The following is an 11,042-nucleotide window of genomic DNA, read 5'->3' on the forward strand; positions in this document are numbered from 1 at the left end:
AGGGAGTGATAGAGTGATTTAAAATAAACATCTGAGAGGAGAGTTGAAAGGAGTTGGAATAGTGTAGTTCCCTATTCTTCATCCCCAATATATTTCACTTTTAATTCTGCATGTAAAAGTCTCCTTACTATATGTTTTTGAACTCCCAGTGGTATAGGAACAATGCAATGCATGTTGGGACCATCCATTTTTGTTTTGTGGTTTCTTTACATTTTAGTAAACCTCTTCTCTTTCATTAGAAGAGGCTGACATAAAAATAATATTTTCAATATGCTGCTTTTATTTATCTACATTCTGTCATGATATACTTTGATGTAAGTTTTTAATTTTGCTTCAGCTTTCAGCTGCTGTAGCAGTTACTGCTCAGGGTCAGCGATGAGGTTAGCCACAGTAGCACAAAACAATTTCCTGTGCTCACAGCCCAGGTAGCATTTGGATGTGGATTAAATTTTACCACATTTTCCAGTAGCCAGACACAATTATTTCTAATGAGCTTTAAATTGCTTCCATAACATGTATTTCAAAACTTAGTGTGGTAATCCATTCAGTGCCAACTTCATGAGATAACGGGTCTTCTTCAAAATTTTGGTTAAACTGATTCTTGCTGTCTAACAGGTATTTCTCAGCAGCAGCTGAGCTTGCCAGTGGAGTGCTTAGTGCTCTCAGCTGTGTTGTCTGCCCTCATCTCTCCTGTGACAGTGGTTCCAGAATATATTGCACTTCATTACGGACTCATGTTTTGGAATCAGTTTCTTTTGGCAAATTTACCTTGGGCATGCTCATTGGGCTGATTTGAGAGGTTTTATGCACATTTTGTTGTTGTGGAAGCTTTAAAAAAATCATTTCTTGAAGCTCTCATCTTTGTAATTCACATTTTCCTGTTTTGTCTGCCCCCTTCTTTTCACTGCCCAGCATTCCAAATGCCTAGAAGTTGTACATTCAACCATCGTTATGGGTAGTGGTGAATAATAAAGATAGGAGAGGGGAAAAGGCAAAAACCACTTTTCTCTATAAATGTGATACATTTTCACAACCTTTGTTTAATCTCACCAAAGTCTTCATCTAATTCACACATGTTAAAATATGATTTAGTTGTATTATTATCCAAAGTGCTTATTGGTCTGAAGTCTAGAACAAACCCTGCTGAAATGAAACTCAACCATAAGGAAATCATTTTGTGTTATAGCTTCTCTGTAAAAGCAATTAAGGAGGAGAGCTGAAAGGAAAGCTGCGTGTCCTGACGTGCTCCCGTGTCTGGGGGGGAGTGAGAGAAGGAGCTGGGAGGGCCCTGGAGTGCTGAGCTGTGGGGTGCTGAGGCGTGGGGATGTTCTCTGCGGGCAGAGCAGCCCAGCCTGCTGTTGGCTGGCTCAGTACTTCCCTCTGCATATGCACATTTTTTTTTTCCAGCTTCTTTGGTTGTACTAAGGAGTCTTTTAGTGATTAACTCATTAAAATTCACAGCCAAATTCAAGACTCTATTTCCTCTTCAGCAGTTTCATCAATATCTTTAAAAATCCTTTTCTTATTCCTGTCAGAATTTTGTATTACCTCTGAGGCTCAGAGTACACAATTTTTGTGAGTGGCATTGCTGTCAAATGCAGGGCAAAAAGTTGGATTAAAGGAAATTATTGAGAATTTTGAAAGTCAGGATGTTTTAAGATTGTGTGATGCAATTTCTCCCACATTAAGAAGAAATTGTTGCAAGTTGGATTTTTTTGTTTGATTTTTAACTCAGTAGTAACACTGGGACTGCCCTGATTAGTCTCTACAGAGTTTTTGTTTTGACAGGAGCTATGAATTTCAAACACAATTTTTAAATTCAACATGTCAAATGTCACTTTTGTGTTGATTTAATTTCTTCAAATTGTTTCTTTTAACAATAGCAGTTTATAAAATTATATTTTGGTCTTCCACTACAGGGATTATAAATGTAAGTGTATCCTCAGTAGCTGAGGAGTTGTTCTTGACCTGATTCCAAGTACCTCAGTAAATTACCTTATGTTCAGTAGTATCCATAGCGTGTAAAAATATTCCCCTGAAGCTCTTGCTAAATGTTGCAAGTAGATCATTGTTTTTTTGTCTAGTCAAGCATGGCACTTTATTTCATATTTTTTTTCAATAGCTAATGCTAAACCGCTACTGTGTTGGAGCACTGCAACCTCTGCATCGCACTGGGACCCGGCACCGCCTGGTCTTTCACCTCTGCTGCTCATTTGAAATCAGCAGTTCCCACTCTTAAGCCCTTTTAAAATGAGTGCATGAACACAGCACAGTTCTCTGTGTACTCTGTCCACTTGCAAAAAGCAGCTTTTAATGTCACACTAGACCCAAACTCTGCTCAGTGTTTCACTGAGGAGGGACAGGCCTCGAATTGCCCCGCTGCCAGGGCTGGGCCTTCCCACAGTCAGTCCTTTGTGCTCATCAGTGAGTTTTAATTATTGGGTGAGGTTTTAGTGAAATAATAAAAATGATGGAATATGAACACTAGTGGATACCTCCTAGAATTCATGTTCCCAGGCTGAGGGATTCCTCAGGTTTTTCCAGCTTCTTTTCTCATCATCCATTTTTCACATTGAAGTCCAGTTAATTTCCATGTTAAGTACATAATTGCCTTCTTGACAAACTACTAAGCTCTTGCCATCTGTTGTTGCTTATTACACCAAGTACTTGACTGACCAGGGACTGTAGGATGTCATGCTTGGACAGCTCAGCTACAAACCCAAGGCTGTTCCTTTCTTGGATCCAGTACTTTGGTCATTTCTGAAGCCAGGTATGTGTTTGTGTTAGTGAAGTTGGGATTTGCAGCAGTGAATTTAATAGTGAAGACCAGCTCAGGTTAGTTTACAGCACTCTTACCTTTCTGTCCCGTTTGTGCCCTGAGAATTGTACCATTGAACAGTGGTTTCTAAAAACAGTGTGTGCCTTCCCACTTGATCTCACAGACAGAATTTTGTATTTAATTTTATTTTTTTCATAGAATTTGGAATTCACAGATTTTTCTCAACAACTATAACAGGACTTGTCAAAAAGGTTAATGCTAATTAAGATGATCTGTCTAGGATATATTAAAATACTGCACTGTGAGAAGCTAAATGGAATTTAATTTTTTGTAAGTGTAATTTCACAGTAATGTAAAGTATTAAAATAATATCCAGGTACACTAGGAGACTTTTCTATTTTTCTGCTATGTTTTTACTTTTCAAAGATGTTTTGGAAACCAGTCCTGTTTAGTATAACAGAGATTTAACACCATTTGGAGCTAATTACTGTGCAGCAGCAGTCACTGGGGTGGTACCTCTTCCCCAGTTACACTGCAGCATTTGGGTAAGAGAGGTGCTCGTATGACCATTTACAAATGTCAAAACCACTCTATATTCTCATTAATAAATTTTTTGTTGTTTTATTAAGAAGGCTTGATTTCGATTTTGATTTTAAGTGACCACCTTTCCTAGCTAAATATTTGCTTTTCTTTTCCCTTCCATAATTCTAATTCACCATTCTGTCTTCTTACAGACCCTAATTTCTTCTTCTATGCAATCCCTGATCATACTCCCAGCCCTTTTTTGTAAATCTACTTTTCCTTTACAACCTGATAGATAAATTACCTTGTACTTGCTAGAAGTGTTGAAAAACATGAATGTTTTAAACAGTAACTTATGTCTTTCCATTCTTGCATCAAATGACACCAAATGGGTGGTACTTTGATGCATTAGGTGTTTAGAAACAAGATTTTTCCCCCTCATTTTTCTAATTGTATGATATAAATTCATCATTGCTGATAATCAGTAGAATTAAGGAAAGAATTAAAATGAGTTAGGTAGATGATGTGCAAGTGGAAATTTGCATGGGCAGAAAGGAGAGCTGTGTAGAGACTGACCCAGTTTAATATTAGGCTTCAATATGTACTAAATGATACTACATCTGTGTCATCTCAGGCAAGGTTTTAGGGCATTCTTTTAATTGCCTCAAATCAAAACTGCACCATCACAACTCCCTTTCCCAGCTGGCAGTGTTTGGATTGTAAACAGGTAATGCTCACTTTTCTCACTGCTCCTTGATCCAAGTTGAGATCAGAGCCAGGACAAGGCGATTACACACCGAGAGCGGACGAGTCAAATGTCTCGTTTGTTGTACTGTTGATTATAGAAATGTTTTTTAAAATGTACAGCTCTGTGTTATTTTCCACTAATTAAAATTACCAGGAATGATGAGTAGTAACAAAGCAAAGACCTGGCACTTGGGTTCTGTGCAGGCCAAGCCTGTCAAGGTTGGCATCAGGTGGGGTGGGCCGAGCCAGGCTGCGTCGCGGCAGGACAAGCGCCTCGGTTTGCTGGGCTCATACCACTTGTTTTGCTCACTGTCATTAATTGCTTCAGGTTTAAAAAAAAACTGTCAGGAAGACAAACTCACTCTGCGGTGCTGTGTAGATGAGCATTATGTTGTTTTAAAGATACTTAGAAAACTTGGTAATGAGACCTTGTGAACATGGAGATTTGTACAGGGGATTGCAGTGGGATCTGTTGCACGGTGGGTCCAAAGTTACTATTGCCTGTTAATAGCAACAACAAATATTTACCAGTAGCTGTTATTTTTACATTACAAACATGGAGTTGAATTAAAAAGTTTTTCCCATCTGTGACTGGTAAAATAGAGGCTTTTGTAATGAACATATTTGTTTTCTGAGGAATATATTTAGTGTGTGTATACATTAGCAAGCATCCCAAGAGAGCATTATGGTAATGGATCAAAACTAGGCTTTGCTGCAGCTTGAGAAACTATAAAACCATGTGTTGCAACTCTGTTCAGATTAAGGAATTCATGCTCATAGACCCAGTCATGATCTGGCCGTACCTCAATAATGGGAATTCCAGAGCTGTATTTTAAATTTTGCATACTAATTGTTTAATGACTTTTAAGCTGTAATCATGCTTACTTAACAGATCTTTTACATCAAATGCAAAAACAATTTTTCTTCCAAATAGTAATGAAAATAAAGACAAAAATAATTTTAGATAGTGCCATCAAAATATTTTAGATTTGCAGCTGCTTATTTAAGTTTCTTTCTTTCTTTCTTTCTATGAAAACAGCTAATCAGATCCTCTCTGTTGGGACTTTGTCAAAAGATCAGGTTTATCCACTGAAACTCAAGGGCATTTCCATCTGTTACTCTGCCTTATGTGGAAATTCTGTCAGCTTCGGCATCTTCAAGTTGTACAGGGACAACCACTTTGACAATGTACTTCAGGCCTTTGTCAAAACGCTGCTTTCAGTATCCCACAGTGACCTGCTAGCAAGCAATTTCTCATCTTGGGAGTCTTTATGTGAAACATGAAATAATACCACCACAGGCTTTGTATTGGTATAATGAGACAGAGGGATCCAGAACAACTCAAACAGAGTTTTCAGTTCAATTACTTGAATTTATTTATATAGTGACATCTGAAACGCAGGTATGACTGAAGTGCCTTGTGAAATGGGAGCTTTTCCAGAACTCTCACTAGGCTTGTAAAAGAGAGAAATGCAGGTTTTTTTCCTTTTCTATACTTGCAAACCCGTTTCATTGTCTGCGTGCACTGTAAAGCATCCTCATATATCCAGCTACTCAACAATTAGTTTCAATCTGCAAATTGTCACTGTGTATTCCCAATAAAATGGAAAAGTTTAAAATTAAAGTCTACCATATTCCCACTTCTTTGTGGGAAGACAACAGATCTTGGGTAATATCAGCCTGAATTTGAACTGGGCCTTTTTCTTCATGATTCTTTAGTCCAGAGCTGTCACTGTCTTGCAGAAAGGGACAAATCTGGGATAGTTAAAAATCGTTAATACCCAGATTTATTTTTGCCACATAAAGAAAGTCCATGGAAGTGAAAAGTTGCTCTGAATTAAAGTTGGTGTATTGGCCTAACTGCACATTCCCAGCTACCCAGCACTTAATTCCCGAAACAAGAGTCCTTAAGAGGAAAATACGGGTTGGAGATTGGGCTGCGTTCAAGCAGGTGTCTTTGCCTGAGCAAAGGCTGTTATAGGAGCTCACATAAGCAGCAAAAAAAGTCTATCTCTGAGATGGTTTGGGGAAATCCATGATAAATCTTAGTGAGATTTCCTGCAGAAGGTCAGCTATGCCCAGAGTCCTGGGCAGAACATCATCCTGCTCCTCCCAGACTGACAGCATGTTGGATGGTGAAGCACTGTAGCATTTTCGGACTATCCTGAGCGTATTTTAAACTGATAGCAAGTTACATCCAATGATAAATTTGAAAAGTTGAAATCTACTGAAGACAGGAAAATATTTTAGCTCTATAAATATTCTGATTCATTGACTCATTTTAAATTTATCATATCATAAAATCTCTAAGATCATTCTTCTGTCATCTGTTAATGTTGTTAACATTAGTCAGTGGTAATATCTATATTTTCTATGAATGTGTACTCTTTTTTTCAGCAATATTAAAAACTAAACCAGTCTTATTACCCACTTTTGGCATGTCTGACCCAAGATCATATGAGTTTCATTACCAGTTTGGAATCTCACATCTTATTCTGACCTCAATATCTGAAGGACTTACTGCAGTAGGTAAGAATTACTTACACTTGGCTAAAGGAAGAATTCATGTATTTAGATATCTCAGATTTTCAAAGCAGCACATTCATTTGTATCTTTAAAAAATTAATATCAAGGGACAGTGGAAGATGCTGGCTTTTGAACATTTAAAGAATGTGACTATTTTAGTTACTAGAACTAAGTTCTTTTAAACCTGTAGATTTTTACAGATAGTGTTTTTAAATATTCTGTTCTTACAAACCTGAATTGTTAAAATTATTAATGTGCCTCCACTAGAATTGTACTGAAAATTCATGCATTTGTTATTCAGAAGTAAAATATTAATGTATGTACAAGTATCTGTGGGGTTTTGTTTTTATTTGATCAGCATGGCTGTTGTATAAATAACACTTGTTCTGCACAGCTGTGATGTGATTTGAGCAATGTAAAGGTGTCTGCCTGTGGAAAAAAGAAACTTGTTACTCAGTACTTCCTTTAGAGTACGCTTTAGAGGAGAATCAGAGCCGGGGAAGGATACTTGGAGTATGATACAAATACAACAATCTGAATGCAATTCATTTAATTCACACTGTTTAATTTATGCTTTTGAACCAGATAACTGTTCAAACATTTGGGGTTTGGGCAGGGAGGTGATAGTCTAAAGTAATTTGGAATATGGAGAAGGAAACAGCATTTGTGGGAAATAAAAATGAATCATGCAGTTACGTTCTGGTCACCCAGGAATACCATGCACAGTTTTTGGCTGGGAAGCTATTCAAAACTTTGAGTCAAATTTATTGGTTAGGCCATTATTAGGGGGAGAGAAATAGGAATGTAGAACATTAGTGTGTGTAGATGTTCTTGTGTAATAGGTGGTGTTGCTCATCCCTGCCCAGTGCCAGTCAGGCCCCACAGGAATGCAGGAAGCCACTGAGGCTCACGAGCACTCGTGTGTCAACACATTCAGCAGTTTGTGGGAGCCCTCTGAGAGGAGATGGGCAGTGAACAGCTGAGTAGCAGTGCTGAACAAGTATTCAGGTCATTCTGTTATGTAACACTGAAATCCATCTGTCCCAAATATTTTGGGCGCTTTGTTACCGTTCTGCCCATGGTCTGGTCCTGCTGGGAGCCCGCCTGTTGCTGGGCTGCAGGTGGATATACTGCATTGAACCTTGGCTTGGCCAACAGCTGCCAGTTCAGCTGATGTCATCCTTCACATCTCTTCTACTTGAGAGACTGGTTTTGTTCATTTTTATAATTCATTAGCATACCGAGTTTAATTACCCATCTCTTTGAAACTCAAACTGAACTAATGTAAAAGAGAGAGAAGAAAATGTAAAACCTAAATAAGTTTTAGCTTTCAGGTGTTCTGTTTATTCTCCCCTCTCAAAAAGATAGGAGGAGTATGAAAAGTATGTCTTTCCACCTTTAGCTTCGAACTTTTGTGGTTTCGGTACCTGGGCGGGAGTTTAATCATGAAGAATTACTAATTTTTTAGGAACATCTTAGTATTCTGTAGAATTCCTAATATTCTGCTGAGAAAAGTATCAATAAAACTTTTAACAGCTTACTTTTTTCATATTTCATAAACCATAGATTTGTTTAGCCAATGCTCTTCTTCAGTTCATGTCAATGTCCTTAATGCACCTAAAATAAATACTAATAAACAGAGGGTGGAATGCCATCCTTGGAGATATTCCTAGATACTGGACAAGGTCCTGAGGAACCTATCTGGTGCTGACCCTGTTTTTGACAGGAGGTTGAATGGAGGATGGTCTCGTTTGGTTTCTGCCTCTGTCTTTAGGATCCTACGGGTATTTTTCACTTGTATTCACTTCTGTCCAAACTGCCTATGCAGCCTCTAATCTTTGGAAGGTCTCTCACACATTCTGAGTAGTACTTGATGGTTGATGAAAATCTCACCATGGGCTGGCAGTGAGCACTGGTAGCCCAGAAAGCCAACAGAATCCTGGGCTACATGGAAAGGAGCGTGGCCAGCAGGTCGAAGAAGGGGATTCTCCCCCTTCATTCTGCTCTCCTGAGACCCCACCTGGAGTGCTGTGCACAATTCTGGTGTTCCTAACACAAGAGGGCCATGGAACTGTTGGAGCAAGGCCAGAGGAGGCCACAAAGTTGATAAGGAGACTGGAGCACCTCCCCTACAAAGGCAGGCTGAGAAAGTTGTGGCTGTTCAGCCTGGAGAAGAGTAGATTGTGTGGGGACCTCACAGCACCTTCCAGTGTCTGAAGGGGCTACAGGGAAGCAGGAGAGGGATACTTTGTCAGGAACTGTAGGGACAGGACAAGGGGAAGTGCGTACAAACTGAAAGAGGGAATATTTAGATTAGATATTAGGCAGAAATTCTTTACTGTGAGGGTGGTGAGACACTGGCACAGGTTGCCCAGGGAGACTGTGGATGCCCCAACCCTGGCAGTGTTCAGGGCCAGGTTGGATAAGACCTTAAGCAACCTAGGATAGTGTGAGGTGTCCCTGCCCATGGCAGGGGGGTTTGGGACTGGATGGTCTTTAAGGTTCCTTCTAACCCTTAACATTCTATGATTCTATGATTCTACTTAACTTCTCATAATCAGTCAGCTGAAAAATGCTTCTTTTTTTTTCCCTTTCCATCTTGGAGTGGTAAAGTGATTATTTTTCCTTTATATCATGTTTCTTAATTCTGCATGTATCAAGAATTGATATGCAAGCCTGACATTAAATTCCTTATTTGCGTTAAAGATATTTTATTTTCCATACTCCTATAATGACATGTCCAGAAGAATTACTCTTTGGCTCTTAATGTTAATTTACTTGGTTTTGATCATCTCCAGAGTTATTTACCTACCCTTTATCCCTTTTAAAATGTTTGTATTTTTGACATTACCAGCTGTCAGACATTGAAATATAAATTTATTTCCTGTGTGTTATTTGGTCACATACATCCTTCTGCCCTTGGAAAATGGGTAAGTTGATCCAAGCATTGCCTTTTACACTGAATTGTATCAGTGCCACAAGAACATCTCAGAATAGTAGGGCTTAGGGCTATAAGCCATCTGAGGGGAAATTGTGTTTTAAACTGATTAGAACATAGAAGTCATTTTCAGAAATGTTTATAAAAATTAAATAGCTGTCTTTTTATTTTAAAAATTAAATGCCAGGAGATCACTTCTCTTTCACAGAAAACAGTATATGACGTTTTTTCTCTATTCTCTTTACGTATGTGAAACCTTTGAGACTCTCATTGTTGTCAGCTGTAAGACAAACAGTCCCCAAATCCTTTTTTCTGAGGAGTGTTCATTCTGTTGCTGAGTAAATACCTTGCTTGATTCCTCACTTTATAAGCACTGTGAAGGAATATGTATTCCTTCTGAGGCACCTCACTGTAAATCAGCTGTAATGGGAGGATAAACGCTCCAATAGTTCCCTTCCAAAGTGTTTACCTGGCTTTTTCACAGCTGACTCAGTGGATCAGAGCCTTTTAAGGCAGTCTGCCTGGCATGTTGTCACTAATCTCTGCAAAACTTTTCAAAGTCTCATATGATTAATAGTATAGTATGCTATTCATTGAGGAAAAAGTAAAACATTTTTTCTGTCTTGCTGCCTAATTTAGATATTAAATTGTTAAATCTATTTACTTTCCAGGTTTAGTCTCAAAGGCAAAGAATGCCAGTATTGAACTATAAGCAGTTGATGGACATGGAAAATATCATTTAACTCCCTCTCCTTGCATTTGAAAAGCAAAACAAAATCTTTTAATTTGCACAGATTCAGCTGTGCAAATGTTGTTAAGCTGTTGAAAAGCAATTCCCTTTCTGCTTGCTGTTGTCATATTGCTGAGACCAAAAGTCATCCTCAAGTCTTCTGGGGCTTCTATTGGCTTTTCTAAAATAATCTAATCCACTCTAACATACATGCTCAACTTGCAGCTACTTAAGCTAATGGCTGATTGGAGTTGCATATATAAGGCAAAACCACACAGATAACAATAAAGTGCATGTAAGGTTAGTCCTCAAACATGAAATGAATGGCAAAGGAGAAATCCCAAGAGCCAGTGACTGGTGCCAATCGTCATCCATGTCCTCTGCCCGTCACCAACCCCCACCTCGCCATCAGGGAGGTCCAGAGAGCTGTTTTGCTTGACAAAGCTGCTGGGCTGTTGCTGGGCCCATGCTGGCACACACAGAGCTGGTTGTGGTGTTTCCGTAAATTATTCGTTCACAGTGATGGAGCTGAGTCGACCAGAAGCGAGAAACACGATTTGACTGCATTTTTCCTGATTATCCCAAGCTTTTATCTCAGTTTCTTTTATAATTCTATCTTTATTCTGTCTTCTCACCCATTTATCTGTCCATAGCCTAGAACTGGTAGCTCCTCATTGCTCCTGTTTGTTCTTTTTATTTAGTTGGCTTGTCTCACTAAGATTTAGTGAGAACACATGCCCAGAAGAGTCATTCAAGGGAGTTTGCTTGACACTCCCTGTCTGCAATCAAAAGGAAAAATG

The 11,042-nt window shown here is 38.8% G+C and overlaps 1 long non-coding RNA gene across 1 annotated transcript; it reads left to right on the plus strand.

Moving 5' to 3' along the window:
• Window positions 1-2,666: 2,666 nt before the first annotated feature.
• Window positions 2,667-7,096, plus strand: LOC113957607. Its single transcript, XR_003531234.1, has 3 exons — window positions 2,667-2,770; window positions 3,206-3,324; window positions 5,088-7,096. It is a non-coding gene; the product is annotated as an uncharacterized LOC113957607 (long non-coding RNA).
• Window positions 7,097-11,042: the final 3,946 nt, after the last annotated feature.

Source organism: Corapipo altera, unplaced genomic scaffold (genome assembly GCF_003945725.1).
Source record: "Corapipo altera isolate COAL_440 unplaced genomic scaffold, ASM394572v1 111, whole genome shotgun sequence".
NCBI classification, from domain to species: Eukaryota; Metazoa; Chordata; class Aves; order Passeriformes; family Pipridae; genus Corapipo; species Corapipo altera.